This window comes from Rhincodon typus, chromosome 1, assembly GCF_021869965.1.
Source record: "Rhincodon typus isolate 14 chromosome 1, sRhiTyp1.1, whole genome shotgun sequence".
NCBI lineage: Eukaryota > Metazoa > Chordata > Chondrichthyes > Orectolobiformes > Rhincodontidae > Rhincodon > Rhincodon typus.
In genome coordinates, this window is record NC_063332.1 from 33,050,729 (window position 1) to 33,069,844 (window position 19,116).

Sequence of the window (19,116 nt, forward strand, 5' to 3'; positions counted from 1 at the left end):
GCCCAGTGAAGTAGTTGACGCTACTTCAGTAAACGCTTTTAAAAAAAGGTAGATTTTTTTTGAACAATAAAGGAATTAAGGGATACGGTGAGAACACGGGTAAGTGGATCTGAGTCCACGAAAGGATCAGCCATGATCTTACTGAATGGCGGAGCAGGCTCGAAGGGCCAGACGGCCTACTCCTGCTCCTAGTTCTTATGTTCTTATGTTCTGACGGAGAGGGAACCAACACCATATCTGCGATTCCAAATGAAGCTCACGAAAACAAAAGCAAACCCATAGACTGTGTGAGTGTGTGTGTGCATGTCCAGAAGGGGTTGCGTTACATTTATATAAAGCCTTTTCTCGTCTCGGGGCCTCATTAGACACTTTCCTGTTGTACAATGAAGTGCTTTTGAAGTTCACTGTGTTGTGATGCAGGAAATAATTTTGGCAATGGCCAACGATTAGCGGTTTGAAGTCTCTGTTGAAGGGTTGCTGAAGTTCAATCAGATAAACCCAGGCAGCCAATCAGAGTTAGAGAGCTCCCTGATGCCCAGTTAGCTAGGGCCAGCAAACTGCTGGTATTTCAGATGGAGAGAAAGGTCCCAGGGCTCTAATAGATTGAGCAGTGCTGTGGAGCCCCGGTTGCAAGTCTCATATCAACGTTCCAAATCTTTCTTTTGAAATGTATCGTTTTGACCCCAAACGAGATTGTACTTTAATAAGACCAGAAGAAGTGGAAACAGGAGTGAGCCGTTCGGCCCTTCGAGCCTACTCTACCATTCAATAATATCATGGCTCATCTGACATTCCTCATTCCCCACTTCCCTGCTGTTCCTCTACTGTTCATTCCCTTTCCCTTTAAGCCTTGATTGCTTCACTGTTCAAGGTAAATGGCCTACTTCTGCTCCTACATTTCATGGTCTTACTTAAGGTAATGGCAAGTTGCCTTCTTAAATACCTCCATGTGTAGGTCTATGGGCATCAGGGAAGGGAGTGAGCCAGTGACAATGAAGGAGAAACAATATAGTTCCAAGTCAGGATAAGTGCTGGCTTGGAAGGAACCCATGTGCCAGCAGTTTTATGTTTGTCTATGTGTTAAAAACTGAGAGTTTGAAACATTCAGTTCAAAAAATCTTGATGAGTTGTTGCAAAATCTCTTGTAAATAATACACACTGGTGATGGAGAGAATAAATCTTCAAAGTACAGGGTGTCATTGAGTGGGCTGCTTTCCCTGGATGGTGTTGAGCTTCTTCAGTGTCATGGAGCTGTGTTCATCTCAGCAAGTGCAGAGTATTGGAGCACACTTGTGCCTTGTAGACGGTGAAAAGGCTTTGAAGAATCAGTGGGTGATTTACTCAACAGCCTCTGATCTGCTCTTATAACTACCATCCATATGGCAGTTCAGTTTTTGGTCAATGGTAATCCCCAGAAAGTTAGAGTCATAGAGACCTAGAGGTTTACAGCATATAAACAGACCCTTTGGCCCAACCTGCTCATGCCGACCAGTTTTCACAATTGATCTAGTCCCATTTGCCTGTGTTTGGCTCCATACCCTCCATATTCTTACATACCTAGCCCATCCTGTCCAAACGTTTCTAGAGTTGAGTCTTGAGGTGATATTTCCTTTTGCAGCTTCTTCTACTGGGATAATCATTGGGAAGAGAGACTGGGGACACACTGTTGTGAAAACAAATGATCTTTATTGTTTGTACAGACGGTTAACCTTGTGTTTTATCATTGCTGGCACTTATTTCATTCCTAGCAATCCATTCCATACTTTAAAAAATGGTCAGTCTACTTTGTTCACTCCTTTGCTGTTTTCCATTCCAAATCTTTGATCATAGATATGACACTGATGCACTTCCAATATTGATTTGTACAGAATCATGCAGCATATCTTTGGATCACTTCCTTCTTACTTATGTCACTCGTGATGGGTATAGTGAAGTTGTGTATCTACTTGTTGGAAAATTTCATTATGGAACTCAATGCTTCCTGTGATAAATATGAGCTTTTTTGGCATTAGGTGTTATCTTCCATTTCTCCTGCCAAATTTTATAATTCCATAAGATTGTTTTATGATCTACATCAACAGAATCTGCTTACCAACCAATCAGCAGCCTGCTGCGCTCATATATGATAAAAATGTTGTTCCTCTTTACTGGGGTATTTTTGCAAATTATTCTGATCAGTGCAAGATGAAAAGCTTTGGCAAAATGTGTGCTTTTTCAGCAACATCCAGATTCTGTACTATTGAGATATGCAACATGTCCAGACAAATTCTTTGTCCTCGCTATTTCTGGCAGAAACATCAATGGATTTAAAAGTTCACACCGTTTTAATGGCATCGCTGCCTATTTTGCACATGTATAGCCAAGACTTCAGAGCAGTGGCAGGAGTTAGAGTGCTTTAGAAAATCTCATGTTGGGCAAGTTGCTGGCACTTTCCCACCACAGGCCAGCTCGTTGGGAGTGAGAGTGAGACGGGCATTAGGTACCTGCTGCTATTCAGCTGCTCACCTGAGCAATTATCTGCCCACTTTTGGAGGAAACTTGATGGTGCCATCAGAGAGTTCTCAATATCTGAAAGGCCTCTCCACTCAGGGGTGAAGTCCAGCAGCAGGCTCCTGGCAGCAGGAGAGAAAGGGAGGACAGTGCAGCCTTCTTTATATTCCTTCCAATTCCCTTCAGCTCTCGATGCCAGAATGCCACAGCAGGTCACCCAAAAGAAGGATTCCTGTTCCACAGTAATTGCCTAATGGCCATTACCACAGTTCTTTTTAAGCTTTAAAGTGGTACCTTGGTGCTCTGATTGCACAGCATGACCCCCATTCTTAGCTAGACAGGGCTCCAAAAAGCTATCTTTAATTGACTGTTTGCAGTAAAATGATGCAGGCGATTGTGTCTTGCAGGCTGGAATGCAGAATGGCGTGTCACTTGTTTAAAGAAGGTAAGATTCTGCCTTATGGACGCAATTTCACTGCAGGGGCTGACCTGTGTTTAAACTAACCTTGTTTCTCAGGGCAACACAAGATAACCCTTGGCGGCAATGCTTACGTCTTGAGGATGAGCAATAAGAATACAAATTAATCTACCTCTCTCTTCCTTCATTTAATTACCACCTTACATTAACTTAGAAAATTAGCAGTATTTCCACTGTTGAACGTAATAACAGATAATACTTGATGACAAGGTCCCACAATTAAATTACGATACAAGCTTGACTAGTCACTGGATTTGACAGCAGATGTCTTCCTTCAGTGGTTGCACCTTCAGCTTTAGGTAGGAAGGTAAATCCCACTTTAGAAACCTGAATGTTTTGTGTGCAGTACTGAGGGAGTGTCACACGATTGGAGGCATTATCCTTCAGATGAAGCTTTAATCTGAGGCCCAGTCTGCCCTCTCAGGCAATTGTCAAATATCCCTGGATGTTAATAAATGACGAGGAGCAGGAAGGTTCTCCTGCCTTGGGCCTTGTCCGTAAGTGTCCCACAACCAGTAACAGTAATACAGATGATCAAGTATTATCTTATTGCTCTTGCGGGATCTTGTGTGCAAACTGGAAGCTACACTAAAAACGTTAACTGCAGTCCAAAATTACTTGGATGATTCTAAAGATCTTTGAAACATCCTGAGATGTTGACAATAACGGTAAAAGTGCAAGTTCATTCCTGTCTGTGAGCCATGTAAATTAGGATTAGAATGGCTGTACATCATACTAAATGATAGGCAGGTGAGTAGTTTAATTAACATTAAAGCATTTTTGCAACATGAAAATCTTTCATGTTTAGATTTTCAAAAGAAATAAAACAGCAGGGACTGGGATAATGAACTGTGCTATGCATCTCTATAAACATTTATGAAGATTTGGAAAATATGATCATTGTGATACAAAATATTGGATGCTTTCCTGAAATTTTCTGAAGACTGTTCACACACGTAAGTGCCATCTGTGGAGTCACCATTAACCAGAATTTTAACTGCACCAATCAAATAGATACTGTGGCTACAAGATCTGGACAGAATCAGGGAATTTAGCAGTGAGTAATTCATGTCTTAACTCCCTAAAACTTATCCTCCAGCTACAAGGCACAAGTCAAGTGTATGATAGAATGCTCTCCGCTTACCTGAATGAGTGCAGCTACAACAACAAAAGTGGGTTCAAAGCATCCCACTTGATTGGCATTCCATCCAACAAGTTGAGTATTAATTCCCTCCAATGTGGCTGCAAAGTACATTTTAGGAGATGCACTGTAGTAACTTGCCAAACTTTTTGTGACAACACTTTCGAAACCCTCAACCTCTGCTGCTTAGAACAACAAAATCTCTACCAGCTAGAAGCTCTCCTCAAAATTACAGGCCAATCTTACTTGGAAATATATCGCCGGTCCATCATTGTCACTGGATCAGAGTCTTAAAACTCAGTCTCTGACAGTACAGTCAGTGCACCTTCACCACAAAGAGTAACCCCATTAAAGAGCGATGACTATTTTCTCAAAGCCAATTAGGGATGGACAATAAATGCTGGTCTTTTTAGCTATGTTCAAAATGTTTGACGAAGTAGAAAAAAATCTTGCCTTGCATGATTGAATTGCTTTTTGATACATGACACATATTGTCATGATCACTCATTGTATGTTTTAACGTATGGAGAAAAATGTTGTGACTGAATCACTGCACATATAGATTACATTATACAGAAGGCATACTCTTAACGATGCTAGAAGAGCCAGACAAATTAAATAGCACAGAAGGAGACTATTTGGTTTATTCTGTCTGTGCCAACTATTTACAAGTCAGGAACTGTCTGGAGGGAGGTGAGCTGTGTCTTGGCAATCCACTCACATGTTTTGTCCTAGAGACAATTTTAATCTCAGTTTGAGTCCTGCTCGTTGATCTTGAATTTTAGTTTAATTTGTTTACATCTTATGGAAGACATTTTGTTCTGTTTCCAGCTAATTTTAAGATAGTTAGTTACGTAGTTCATGTTTTCATTCTATTCCTGCCAAGAAATGCTATCAGCTTTTGACAAAGATTGATAGATAATAAACTCTAGTTTGCCATGCAACAAATGATCACTTACATTTTGCTCTGAAAGTTATAGATTTGTGACTAGTCTTTCATCCTCAAAAATATCTTAGTTTTCATCTCATTTCTGTCATATTGCAGCATCAAATGAGGGGCTGAAAAAATTAACTGGATCGGAATTCTCAAGCTCCTGATGTTCTATTTTCAGCAATTTCATCAAATTCATCAAAGTTGACATCCACATGGTGATGGAATATTTTGTTTTCAGGGCAAATTGACCTTGCTTTTCCCCTGAGTTTTCTACAGCATGAAATTACTCCTACTGTCACTCTGATCAACCCCATAGCATCTGGTTCCAGTAATAAAACGTTAGTTGGATTTCTCATCTTGGTGTTTATCTAACGTAAGCAACATGAAATCCAGTTGTGTTGATTTGAGGTGAGAATAGTTTTGGGTTTGGATTTAGACAGCCTATTTGAACTCAATGCCAGTGTTTAGGCATGGATAATAGCTACTTGGGCAAGATGTGGGAGGGTACTCAACACGCATGGAAAGATTCCACAGCATAGAGTGAACCTGGTCAGGAGAGGGGAGAAAAAAAACTTTGAAAGGTTATGAGAAGCAGAAGCAGAAGGGAAAGTAAATATTGGCTCAGCTAAGTAGGCTTGTTGGACCAAATGGTATGCTGTTTCTCAAATATATCAATAGAAATTGGATATCAACATTCTGCACCAATTCATAATATCTACACAGAATGTAAGCAACAAAGTTTCAAATATGATATTCCTGTCAAGTTCTCGCCCAACCCGTCCTCTGAATCCTGATCAATTTGATACATATAAAAGTTATATATGAAAAGGCCTAATCTAAGGAGTGATGAATGTTCCTGAATCTCCAAGTGTTCTAAAGGTGAAGTTTACTCTGACCAATTAAAGGATTTGTTCATCCATGAGAAGGCAATTTTTTGAATTATTGCCATCCATGCACTGATGGTTCTCACACAAAGATGTGTGAAAGAATCCTAGGTAACAATGAAAGGGCTAGAGTTTTTAGGTCCCATTTCTGATGCATATGTTAAGATATCAGGTTCCATTGTATTTATGCTGGGCAAATTCTTTTGGGTTCGTAATTAAGAATTATGTTACAGAATGATTTGGAAATTGCAGACTGACATTCAGACTCCTTGAACAAGAATGGTGTTGAGGTTCCTTTCTAAAATCCTTGTGGTGTGAGTAACAGCAGAAAGATTGTATTCATAGACCATTTGTAAACATCATGAAGACAGTAAAGTGAATTACAGGGTTTGGGTCTGAAGGATAGACTAGGTTTCCATCTTCATTTGTCAATAGTAAACCAGTTAGAGTTTTATAAGTTGGTTAAATATATGATAAATTTCTGGTACTTGTTCTCAAATTATTGCCGTTGTTAAATTCACTTTCAAAACTATTATAGAAGGAAGGAGATAGCAAGGACTGCAGCTGCTGGAAGTCAGAGTCGATAAAATATGGAGCTGGAGGAGCACAGCAGGTCAGACAGCATCTGAGGAGCAGGAAAGTCTATGTTATGGGTCTGGACCCTTAAGGACTGGGGAGGAGGAAGGGAGCTCAGAAATAAATAGAGAGAGGGGGCTGGGGCTCGGGGAAAGTAGGTGGGATGGTTTTAGGTGGATGCAGGTAGGGAGTTGTAGAGATTGGTCACTGGGAAGGGTGGAGTGGATAGGTGAGAAGGAAGATGGACAGGTTGTGTCAGGTCGAGGAGGCAGGGATGACAGGGAGGACTAGACATGGACTTCCCTTCTCCTGTGATTCATAATGCCCTCAACCACATCTCATGCATTTTCTGTACTTTCTGCCCTCAAACCCCTTCCTCCCAATAACAACAAGGATAGAATCCCCCGGTCTGCACATACCATCCCACCAAACTTCAAATCCAACGCATCATCCTCCGCCATTTTCACCACCTGCAAGCAGACCCCACCAGCAAAGAGATATTTCCTTCCCCACCCTCTCTGCTTTCCATAGGGACTGCTCACTCTGCGACTCCCTCGTCAGCTTTCCATACTCCCCACCAACCTTTCTAGCACATCCGGCATCTTTCCCTGCAACCACAGGAGGTGCAACACCTGCCCCGACACGTCCCCTCTCACCTCCATCCAAGGCCCTAAAAAATCATTCCATATCTGACAGGGATTTATCTGTACGTCTCCTAATCTGACCTATTGCATCCGTTGCTCCCGATGTGGACCCCTCTCTATCGGACAGACCAAGCACAGATTCAGTGACCGATTCATGGAGCATCTGTTCTCTGTACGGTCCAATCAACACCACCTTCTGGTTACCAACCATTTCAACTGCCCTTCCCACTCCCTTGGCGACATGTCCATCCTGAGCCTCTTTCAGTGTCACAATAAGGTCACACATAAACTGGAAGAACAACACCTTATATTCCACCTCAGGAGTTTACAACCCAATGGCCTCATCAGTTTCAAAATCTCCCCACCCCTGGCCTCATCCCAAGTCCTGCCGTCTGTCTTATCCGCACATCCTTGACCAGGGGCAACCTGTCCATCTTCCGTCTCACCTATCCGCTGCACCCTTCCCAATCTCTACAACCCCTTACCTGCATCCAGCTATCACTACTCCACCTACCTTCCCCCAGCCCTGCCCCCTTCTTTGTAATTATTTCTGAGCTCCCTTCCCCCTCCCCAGTATTGATGAAGGGTCCCGACCCGAAACATCGACTTACCTGCTCCTCTGATGCTGGCTTATCATCGAGGGAGTTTGAACTCACTAACTAATAAAATGGTTCTCAAGCATATTAATCATAAAAGATTAGTGGATAGAGGAGTTTTAAAGTAAGTTAGTAGATTAGAAGGATAGAGTGGGGCCCATAATGAACAAACAGACTTAGCTGCTTACTGAAGCAAAAGATATGGCAGAGAAACTAAATGAGTATTTTGCTTCTGTCTTTAACAAATTGGAAGATGGTGAAAATGTGAGGAACTAAGCAGTATAGTGATAGAGAAAGAAGAGGCACTAAAATGGCTGGCAGTACTCCAGGTAGAGACGTCACCAGGCCTGGATGGGATGCATCCTACATTGAGAAAAGTAAGGGAGCAATTCACAGAGAAATTTTCTGGGCCTCTCTGAACACAGGATCTGTCCCAGGGAACTGGAGGATTGCAAATAAGATGCCATTTCATAAGAAAGGGGCAAGGGATAACCCAGGAAACTACAGACCTGTCAGCTTGACATCAATAATGGGAAAACTGATGAAAGCCACAATACAGGATGAATTAAATATAACATAGAGAGAAATAAGTTAATAATTGGCTTTTGTCAAGAGCATGTCATGTCTCAAATTTAGTTGAGTTCTTTGACAAGTTGACACAGGCAGTGGATGAGGCTAGTGCCGTGAATGTTGTGTATTTATACTTTCAGAAAATATTTGGTACGGTGCCACATAGCAGGTTGGTTAGCCAACTTAGAAATGTTTGGGATTGATGAGTCATTTGCAGCAAGGATTAGAAGTTAGTTAAAAGATAAGAAATAGCGGGTAGGTGTATATGGGTATTACTCAGACTGCAAATTGGTGTTTGGCGTTGGGGCTTTTACTTTTTCTGATTTATATGAATGATTTGGAGACAGGATGTTTCGGGCAAAACCTTTAAATTTGCAGATGATACTAAGCTATGGAGAACTGTGAATTGGATGACACTGATTGACTTGAGAGGGACATTAACAAGTTGGCCAAATGAGCAGATACCTGGCAGATGAATTTCAATGCAGAGAAATGTGAAGTAATACATTTTCATGGAAGAAACACAGAGGAAAACACGGGCTCAATGGTACAGCTTTGATGGGAGCACAAGTGCAGAGGGAGCTCAGGATTCATGTACATGAGTCTCTGAATATGGACAGGCAAGTTGAAACAGTTGTTAAGCCGGCTTATTAGATTTATAAAATGGCTTTATTAATAAGACATAGGGTATAAAAGCAAGGATGCTGCACCTCTACAAATCATCGGTCAGGCCACATTTGGAATATTGTAGATAGCAAGAATTGCAGATGCTGCAGTCAGGGCCGATACAGTGTGGAGCTGGAGGAACACACCAGGTCAGGCAGCATCAGAGGAGCAGGAGAGTCGACGTTTTGGGTCTAGACCCTTCATCAGGACTGTGGAGTATTGTGTTCGGTTTATTTAAGGAAGTTTATTTAAGGCACTTTATTTAAGGAAGAATGTTAAAGCCCTGGAGAGAGTGCTAAGGAGATTTAAGACCAGGAATGAGGGATTTTAGATACAAGGAAAACATTAGAGGAATTGGGCTTATTCTCACTGAAGCAGAGATGGTTAAGAGGTGACTTCATTGAGGTGTTCAGAATTATAAATAATTTTGCCAGGGTAAAGGAGGATATTGTACTTCCACTAGTTGGTATGTCAGTAACTAGGGGTCACAATTTCAAGATTGTTATCAAGAGACCGAGGAATGAGATGAGGAGAAACATCTTTACTCAGGGAGTTAACACAGTGTGGAGCTGGAGGAACACAGCAGGCCAGGCAGCATCAGAGGACTTTACTCAGGGACTTGTTAGAATTTGGAATACGCTGCCTGGGAGAGTGGTGGAGGCAGATTCTACTGGAGGTTTCAAAAGAGAGCTGGGATATATATTTGAAAGTGATGAATTCAGAGGGCTGCAGAGAATGAGATCAGCTCAGTTGCTCTTTTGGGACACAATGGATCAAATAGCCTTCTTCTGCACTGTAAATTCTACGATTCTATAACTCCAAGTTGTAAATCTAGCATCACAATGATGAGGTACAGAAAGAAATTCAGAGCAGATAACTTTCTTTTCTCCCTTTCATCATTAGTGGGACTAAGGTCATCCTGGAGGAGATTGAAAAACTCAGGCATCTAAGAATTGTAAATTGCTCCACCTCATTGGTGCTAAGGTAAAGCATCTCTATTCCACAAATAGTAATGTTCCTCCTTTGGATATTGTTTATTAATTTGATTTGATTTCTTATTGTCACATGTCCCTAGGTACATTGAAAAGTCTTATTTTGTGTGCAGTACAGGCAGATCATACCATTACAGAGTATTTATATACCATTAGGGTAATAGAACAGGATAAAAATACAATGTTATTGCTGCAGAGAAGATGCACAGAGAGCAAGATTAACAATAAATTTCCATATTGCGATAAAGCAATTAACCAGTGTTGATGCTGACTACATTGTCAGATCTAGAAAGTAGAAAATTCTAGTATACTGCAATATCCTTCTCATATTTTTGTGCTGAAGTTTCTTCCTTCATTTTTGTGAAAACCAGATAAGAAACAGGAATAGATCCAAATCTGAAACACAAACAGCCATTCTCGAGGTCTAGCAATGTGACTTATTGCATTTTGTTCTGAATAATAATGGATTCCTTATGGTGCCACATATGAAGTACAAATAAAAACTACACTGATGCAACCGTGGGGTAGCTTTTTCAGACTGAAGCTGCCACAGTAAAGCTTGCAAGATGGAGTCATTAATTGGAAATTTATATGCAGAGGTCATGTCCCTACATGATTTTCCACCTAATTAATTAGAAACCTCCTGCTATGCGGTCTTAATAATTATGTCCAACAAGATGTTTGAGCCCTATGGCCATGTTGATATGCAATGTTCTGTTAGTGTGATGAACTCACATTGCTTCCTTAATGTGCTGGTAAAGGGTGATTAATGGCTATTATGATCTTAGCTCCTTTGTTGTTTTGTTTCTGGGTAGCGAATCCCCTCTAGACCATATGGGCCACTTGGTGGCTCAGTGGTTAGCACTGCTGTCTCACAGTGCCAGAGACCCAGGTTTGATTCCACCTTTGGGCAACTATCTGTGTGGAGTTTGTACATTATCCCCGTGTCTGTGTGGGTTTGCTCCAGTTTCCTCCCCCTAGTCCAAAGATGTGCAAGTTAGGTGGATTAGCCATGTTAAATTACCCACAGTGTCCAGGGATGTGTGGGCTAGTTGGATTAACCATGGGAAATGCAGGGTTATAGGGTTGGGGTGATGCTGGGTCTGGGTGGGATATTCTTCAGAGGGTCAGTGTGGCCTCTATGGGCTGACTGGCCTGTTTCCACACTGTAGGGATTCTGTGAACCTGTTTTAGGTGTTTGTCATAACATCAATGAGAATTCAGCACAACTCCACAAAATGATAAATGGCTAAAGTTGAATATTTGTGCCGTTTCTCTCAGGTTTCTGCTACTCTCCCATTGAAGTTGGAGATCAGTGGAACAACATTGGGACAGTAGGACACAGGCTAATTCACAACAGAATTTCAAAACTCTAGGTTAGGTTCCTTTTCTTGCTGTTTGTTATCTTCATTATTTAAGTGAAAATCATCTTAGTCCCAAGAGAGCAAGTGCTACTCTCACATTAGCTTTCCCACCTTCCTTAAAATCAGGCAAATTTCACTGAAATACACGGTTCCTTTTTCCATGTCATTAATGTAGTGTGTAAGTAGCTGAGACCCCAGTGCTGATCCCTGCACTGCAGTAGTTATTGTCAGCCTGAAAATGATCCACTTACTCTGACGCTCTGCTTCCTGTTAGTTAGTCAGTCTTCAACATGCAGTTCGATTGGCCTCAATACCATGAACTCCAGCCTTGCACCGTAAGCTTTTATGTGGTATATTTCTTGACATAACTCCACAGAGGTCAGTATCCCGTCACCAAGTCATCCTTTATTAACATGTGGAAAGTCCTTGACACTGACCCAACTCCCTCAGAGCCAGCTGTCAGAGTGAACAGAACCTCTGACACTCCTGTTCATATCGGTTAGCCAGGACTGCCTTATTGGACCAGATTAACAGCACCAATCAGGGAACTCATATTCTATGAAGTCCGCCTGACTGACCTCGTTACAATCACTGCATTTCTTTTTCAAAAAGCCACATTCAGTTGGCTTGGTTGTGATGCGCTTTTCTAAATTTTCTGCTACATACTGGTTCCATAATAATAGATTTTCCAGCATTTTCCCAATCACAGATGGCAGCATAACTGGTCAATAGTTTCCTGTATACTTCGTTTTTCAGTCAGACCATAAGACCATAAGAAATAGGAACAGGAGTGGGCTGTTCAGTCCCTTAAGCCTGCTCTGCCATTCAGAAGGATCGTGGCTAATCTGACATTCCTCATGTCCACTGTTTTGCCTTTTCCCTGTAACTCTTGATTCCTCTACTAATCAAGAATCTATCTCTCTCTGCCTTAAATATACACAAGCTCTCTGCCCCCTCAGGTCTCCGTTGCGAGGAGTTCCAAAGACTCACAACCCTCTAGGAGAAAAAAAAGCTTTCTCATCTCAGTCTTAAACTAGTGCCCCTGTAGTCTGAGACTATTCCTCTGGTCCTAGACTCTCCCATAAGGGGAAGTATCGTAGAGTCATAGAGATGTACAGCATGGAAACAAACCCTTCAGTCCAACTCGTCTATGCCGACTAGATATCCTAAGTTAATCTAGTCCCATTTGCCAGCATTTGGCCCTTATTCCTTTAATTCCTTCTTATTCATATACCCATCTACATGCTTTTTAAATGTTGTAATTGTAGCAGCCTTCACTATTTCCTCTGATAGCTCATTCCATACTCGTGCGGCCCTCCGCATGAAAGAGTTGCCCCTTAGGTTCTTTTTAAATCTTTCCCCTCTCACTGTAAACCTATGCTCTCTTGTTTGCGATTCCCCTATCATGCCCCTCATCATTTTATAAACCTCTATAAGGTCAATCCCTCAGCCTCCAATGCTCCAGGAAAATAACCCCAGCCTATTCAGCATCTCCCTATAGCTCAAACCCTCCTTCCCTGGCAACATCCTTGTAAATCTTTTCTGAACCCTTTCAAGTTTCACAGCATCTTTCCTATAGCAGGGAGACCAGAATTGCATGAAGTATTCTAATAGTGGCCGAACCAATGTCCTGTACAACCACAACATGACCTCCCAACTCCTATAGTCAATGCACTGACCAATAAAGGCAACCACACAACAGCTTCTTCACTACCCTGTCTACTCGTGACTCCACCTTCAAGGAACTATGAACCTGCACTCCAAGGTCTCTTTGTTCAGCAACACTCCCCAGGATCTTACCATTAAGTGTATAGGTCCTGCCCTGATTTGCCTTACTGAAATGTAGCACTCACATTCAAATAGATTAAACTCCATTTGCTACTCCTTGGCCCATTGGCCCATCTGATCATGGTCCCATTGTACTCCAAGTAACTTTCTTCGCTGTCAAGTACATCACCAATTTTGGTATCGTCTACAAACTTATTAACCACATCTATATTCACATCCAAATAATTTATATTATTGACAAAAAGCAGTGGATCTAGCAGCAATCCTTATGGTTACAGGCCTTCAGTCTGAAAGGCAACCCTCCACCACCAACCTCTGACTCCTACATTCGAGTCAATTTTGTATCCAAATGGCTAGCTCTCCCTGTATTCCATGTGATCTGACCTCAGCATTTAACCTGTCAAGCCACTTAAGAATTGCATGTTTCAATGAGATCACCTCTCATTCTTCTAATCTCCAATCAGTTGAGTCTCAACCTGTTTAGCTTTTTGTTCATAAGAGAATCCTTCCATACCCGGGATCATCGTCGCTGAATGGCCTCCAATGAAATGATATATTTCCTTAAATAAGGGGACAGAAACAGCTCAAAGTAATCCAGATGTGATCTCACCAGCACCTTGTACAGTTGCTGTAAGACTGCCTTATTTTTAAACTCCAACTCTCTAGAAATAAGGGCCAACATTCCATTTCCCTTCCTGATTGTCTGCTCTACCTGTGGGTCAGCTTTCATTATTTTGTGCACAAATACCTTCAAGTCCCTTTGTGTTGCAGCTTTCTGCAGCTTTTTTTTGGCAATTTGTTTGGGATCTTATATACCCTCACTCTATCTCCATGCTACAACTGCTGCACTTGTTTGATTGCTTATTTTACACACCATTCAATAATGGTGTCCATTGATGTTAACAGGATTGAAAGTTTGGTGGGGGATAGAACACTGTTGCCTGTTTCATTCAGCTGCCCAAAATGAACTTCATCCCCATAGGAACTAAAGTGGGCCTATTTTTTCTTACAGTTAGGAATGTGAAAGAAGTAGTGCATTGCGAACAAAAAGCAATTTTTAAAGATATGATGTACAATACAGTGTTGAAAAGAGTTGGAAATAACTATCACAGGGCTAGTTGCTTTGCAGTTTTGACTCTGCTGTGTTTGAGACCACAGGAAAAAAATAGCACAACTGAAGTGGTTTCTAAGCAATTACATTTCTATAGTCAAACTTCAACACCAATCATAAGCTTGTAGATTGACAGCCCTTTGATGGTAGAGGGGATGGGACACTCACATGGTTTGAAGCCATGTGAGCAAAGGTTTAATCCTGTGCAACTGAACAGGAATAAAACCAGGTACAGATATTGCAAAGTGTAATCAGGAAAGCAAACTTTACCATCTGAGAAATGAGCGGACAAAATCAGGAAACAAAATTTGGCAATGTGAGAGAAATAAAAACATCAAAAGTGATCTGACTTAAGTTGGCAGGTGAGCATTTCACTCATTGATGTTTCAAAATAGAAAGAAAAAATGGTGGACCTTCCATTAGAAGAAGAACACATATTTGTGTAAATGTGGGTGGCAGTTCAGAAAATTTTGCAGAATATAAAGAAGTTGCAAAGAATACCTAAAACCACCCAGTCCAACACCGGCACCTCCACATAAAAGATTAACAGGGAGGGAAAAATTAAAGTACAAGAGAAAACTAGCCAGAAATATGGAAACAACTAGTAAATGTTTCTATTGATATTTAGTAATGCAAAAAAGTGAGTTTGTGAATTAATAATGGAAAGTAATGAGATGACAGATGAATTGAAAAGGTGTTTAGATCAATTTTAACTGTAGAATGCCATGTTAATGGTAATGTTATAATAATCAAACACTCAAAAGGAATTGATTAACTCTGTGTGTTCATTTATTTAAAACAATTTAAAAAATTACATGTTTTGGTGCAGATGTTACAGCAGCCAAGTAATTTTTGTGTGCTGCTTGCAAACTCCAAAGTTGAAAATACATAGCACATGGAATTTTAAAGGTGATTTAAAGATACCTTAAGGATAAGGTACACATACAATATATCTTACTTTTTCAAAAGAACAATGAACTATTTACAAACATAAGTTAAGTCAAATTGCTGATGTGTCCAGATCTCATGATGATAACTGTCTGTCATTCCTGTTCATGTTTCAGATTTTGTACATGATTTCATAAGACTACGAGGCAGTTGGGAAACTGGAACAGACCTGATTTGTACCTAGTTCCTCTCACCATTGCACTATCATATGTACAGACCTCAAAGAATCTTGGTTCTGAACACATTCTTGTCAACTCGACTAGTTTCCACTTACCTTCTGTGGGAGATAGTAGGAACTGCAGATGCTGGAGAATCTGAGAAAGCAAGGTGTAGAGCTGGATGAACACAGCAGGCCAAGCAGCATCACAGGAGCAGGAAAGCTGACGTTTCGGGCCTAGACCCTTCTTCAGACATGGGGGAGGGGAGGGGAGTTCTGAAATAAATAGGGAGAGAGGGGGAGGTGGATAGAAGATGGATAGAGGAGAAGATAGATGGAGAGGAGACAGACAGGTCAAAGAGGTGGGGATGGAGCCAGTAAAGGTGAGTGTAGGTGGGGAGTTAGGGAGGGGATAGGTCAGTCCAGGGAGGATGGACAGATCAAGGGCGCAGGATGAGGTTAGTAGGTAGGAGATGGGGGTGGGGCTTGAGGTGGGAGGAGGGGATAGGTGGGAGGAAGGACAGGTTAGGGAGGCTTGGACAAGCTGGGCTGGTTTTGGGATGCGGTAGGGGGAGGGGAGATTTTGAAGCTTGTGAAGTCCACATTGATACCATTGGGCTGCAGGGTTCCCAAGCGGAATATGAGGTGCTGTTCCTGCAACCTTCGGGTGGCATTGTTGCGGCACTGCAGGAGGCCCAGGATGGACATGTCGTCTGAGGAATGGGAGGGGGAGTTGAAATGGTTCGCGACTGGGAGGTGCAGTTGTTTAGTGCGAACCGAGCATAGGTGTTCCGCAAAGTGGTCCCCAAGCCTCCATTTGGTTTCCCGGATGTAGAGGAGGCCACATCGGGAACAGCGGATACCACATTAGCAGATGTGCAGGTGAACATCTGCTTGATGTGGAAAGTCTTCTTGGGGCCTAGGATGGGGGTGAGGGGGGAGGTGTAGAGGCAGGTGTAGCACTTCCTGCGGTTGCAGGGAAAAGTGCCAGGTGTGGTGGGGCTGGAGGGGAGTGTGGAGCGGACAAGGGAGTCACGGAGAGAGTGGTCCCTCCGGAAAGCAGATAAGGGTGGGGAGGGAAAAATGTCTTTGGTGGTGGGGTCGGATTGCAGATGGTGGAAGTGTCGGAGGATGATGCTTTGGATCCGGAGGTTGGTGGGGTGGTACGTGAGGACGAGGGGGATTCTGTTTTGGAAGAATTTACAACTTTCATGGAGGTATATGAGGCAGGCTGCTAAACAAATGAGGTTTCTGTGTATACCTTGCTAAAAGGTTTAGAGAGTCATCAGCTCATCTTATTGAGAGCGATAATCTGACTGATAATAGAATGGCACACGGGGAATAAAATTATGAATCATTTATCCTGACGTATTATACAGTATACACACTTGTCAGAGTCTTACTGATGTTAGCTCTGGTGAGATTTGTGGCAGAATGGACGAGAGTTCTGGTGAGGCCTATCTTGATGGAAGGAGCATCATGATGCATCTTTTATGCTTTTGCTGAGCAGCGTGGTGAGTTTGCATTGGCTAGTTGCCAATTAAGGGGCATTATTGCTTGTTAAACTCCATGTTAGTGACTGAAGTCACCTCACTAGTATTCAGCTTCCTATCTTACCAAACACTTCAAACAAGCTAGATGAAATTGCTTAGGTAGTTAGCTGAAGATAGAGCACCTTGTGAGAATGGAGGTCTCACCACAAATCTCACCATAGCTTAGATCAGTAAGACTCTGACAAGTGTGTATACTGTATAATACGTCAGGATAAATGATTCATAATTTTATTCCCCTTGTGCCATTCTATTATCAGTCAGATTATTGCTCTCAATAAGATGAACTGATGACTCTCTAAAGTTTGAGGCAGTGACAGAGCAGAGAACTGAGTCCATCATTTTCCGAGAATAGATGTGCCCTTATAAATTCATATGTATACCGAGTCCTTTCGCTTAAAGGTTGTGAAAGGCAGAAAGGGAGGAAAAGATAAGAAAACACACATTTATAGAAAGGTGCTGATAAAGCTGAATGTGAGTAATGGCAACAATAGTGTTTATCTTGTAATCTTTATTGGTTTCTTTTGAGAAACGCAACAATAAGATTACCAGAAAAACTGGAATGCTGGCTGCTTCACTGTGTAGTAGTATTAAGCTCCTATCCATTCACTTCCACATTCACTATTGCTGTTGCTTAGTGGCAAAACTCCTTACTATGCCAGAATGTCCACATCAGTTGCAAATCCTTTGAGCAATAATTTGTGAAATCTTTGGGCTTTTAACATGAGCCATAGATCAATCTCCTACTGTGCCAGCAGATTTCACTTTAACATCAATTCTGTCATCATGTTAAACATTATTTTGTTGTTTGAAAAGCAGTGCTGCAATTCATTAATTTATTAGTCCATTTTCCATAATAGTGCATTGCTAATTTGAATGAAGATTAAGTATTGGATGGCAATACTTTCATAAACTAGGATCTGATTAATTCATGTACTGCTGATAACTTTGAAGAAATATTAACAAGACTAATGAATTTTTAAAAAAACGGTTAGATCACAGAGCTGTTTGAATGTAGAGACCTGCAAAATGATTCAGAGAGAGAGACTGGAGTCAAAAACCAACACAGTAGCTGGGGCATTTAAATTCAATGAACGCAATGATTCTGCAATATTTATATAAAAAACTAGCATCAGTCATGTACATGAAACAGGTTGTGGTAAAGGCCCATTTGTTAACTTCTTCCCTTTGGGCAGGTAACCAGTTGTCCTTACCCAGTTGATTCACAGCAATGTGGTGAAATCTTAGCTGCCCACTGCATTGACTTAACAAGTAGTTGGTTGCGCTGAACAGCTATGAGAAAGAATAAACTTCAGAAACTCTAGTTGCATCCAGAAGTGTACTAAGCCAAATTGACAGTGACATCTGGGGATCTATGCCAGAACTGGGAGAGCTGTCCCATAGATTCATCAAGGAAGAGCCTGACATCGTCATACTCATGGAATCAAAATCATTTCAACTAATATCCAAGAGTCCTCCATCACCGAACTGAATATAGTGTAATCCACCAAGAAGACAGACCAGAGGTGGTGGCACAGTGGCATATACTGTTGGGAAAGGGTTGCACTGGACTTCCCATCATTGACTCAATTCTCATAGCATTAGATCAAGCAAGGAGAAGGAAACATTCTGTTGATTAATATCTAACACTGTCCTTCAGCTGATTAATGAGCACTCTTCCACATTGAACACAACTTGGGAACAGCACTGAGAGTAGCACTGGGAACAGAATGTACTCTGGGTGGGGGACTTCAGTGTCTAACGCCAAGAGTGGCTCAGTCACACCAGGTTGGCTGAGCCCTGAAGGATATATCTACTGGACTGGGTGTGTAGGAGGCATTGAGAGAACCAACATCAGGTCAAAACCTAGTTGTGCTCCTCTTCACCAAGCTACATTTCGCAGATACATTATTCATGATAGTTCTTGTGGAAAGACACAGTGTGGGAATGAGGAACATGCTGAGTGTGAGACAGTGTCTGAGTCATTCTGCCAGTCCACATGATATCGAAGATGTGACTGATGTAATGGATGCAATAAAAGCTTTGGCATTGAAACACATTTCACCAACTGTAGTGTTGAAGACTTGTGCTCCAGAACTAGAAAAACCTTTAGCCCAGAGATAGTAGGAACTGCAGATGCTGGAGAATCTGAGATAACAAGGTGTACAGCTGGATGAACACAGCAGGCCAAGCAGCATCAGAGGAGTAGGAAGGCTGACGTTTCGGG

The 19,116-nt window shown here is 41.7% G+C and overlaps 1 protein-coding gene across 2 annotated transcripts in view; it reads left to right on the forward strand.

Moving 5' to 3' along the window:
* rab27b (RAB27B, member RAS oncogene family) overlaps positions 1–19,116 on the forward strand; it is a 109,799-nt gene that overhangs the window by 1,385 nt on the left and 89,298 nt on the right. The gene's annotated exons all lie outside the window — the stretch shown is intronic.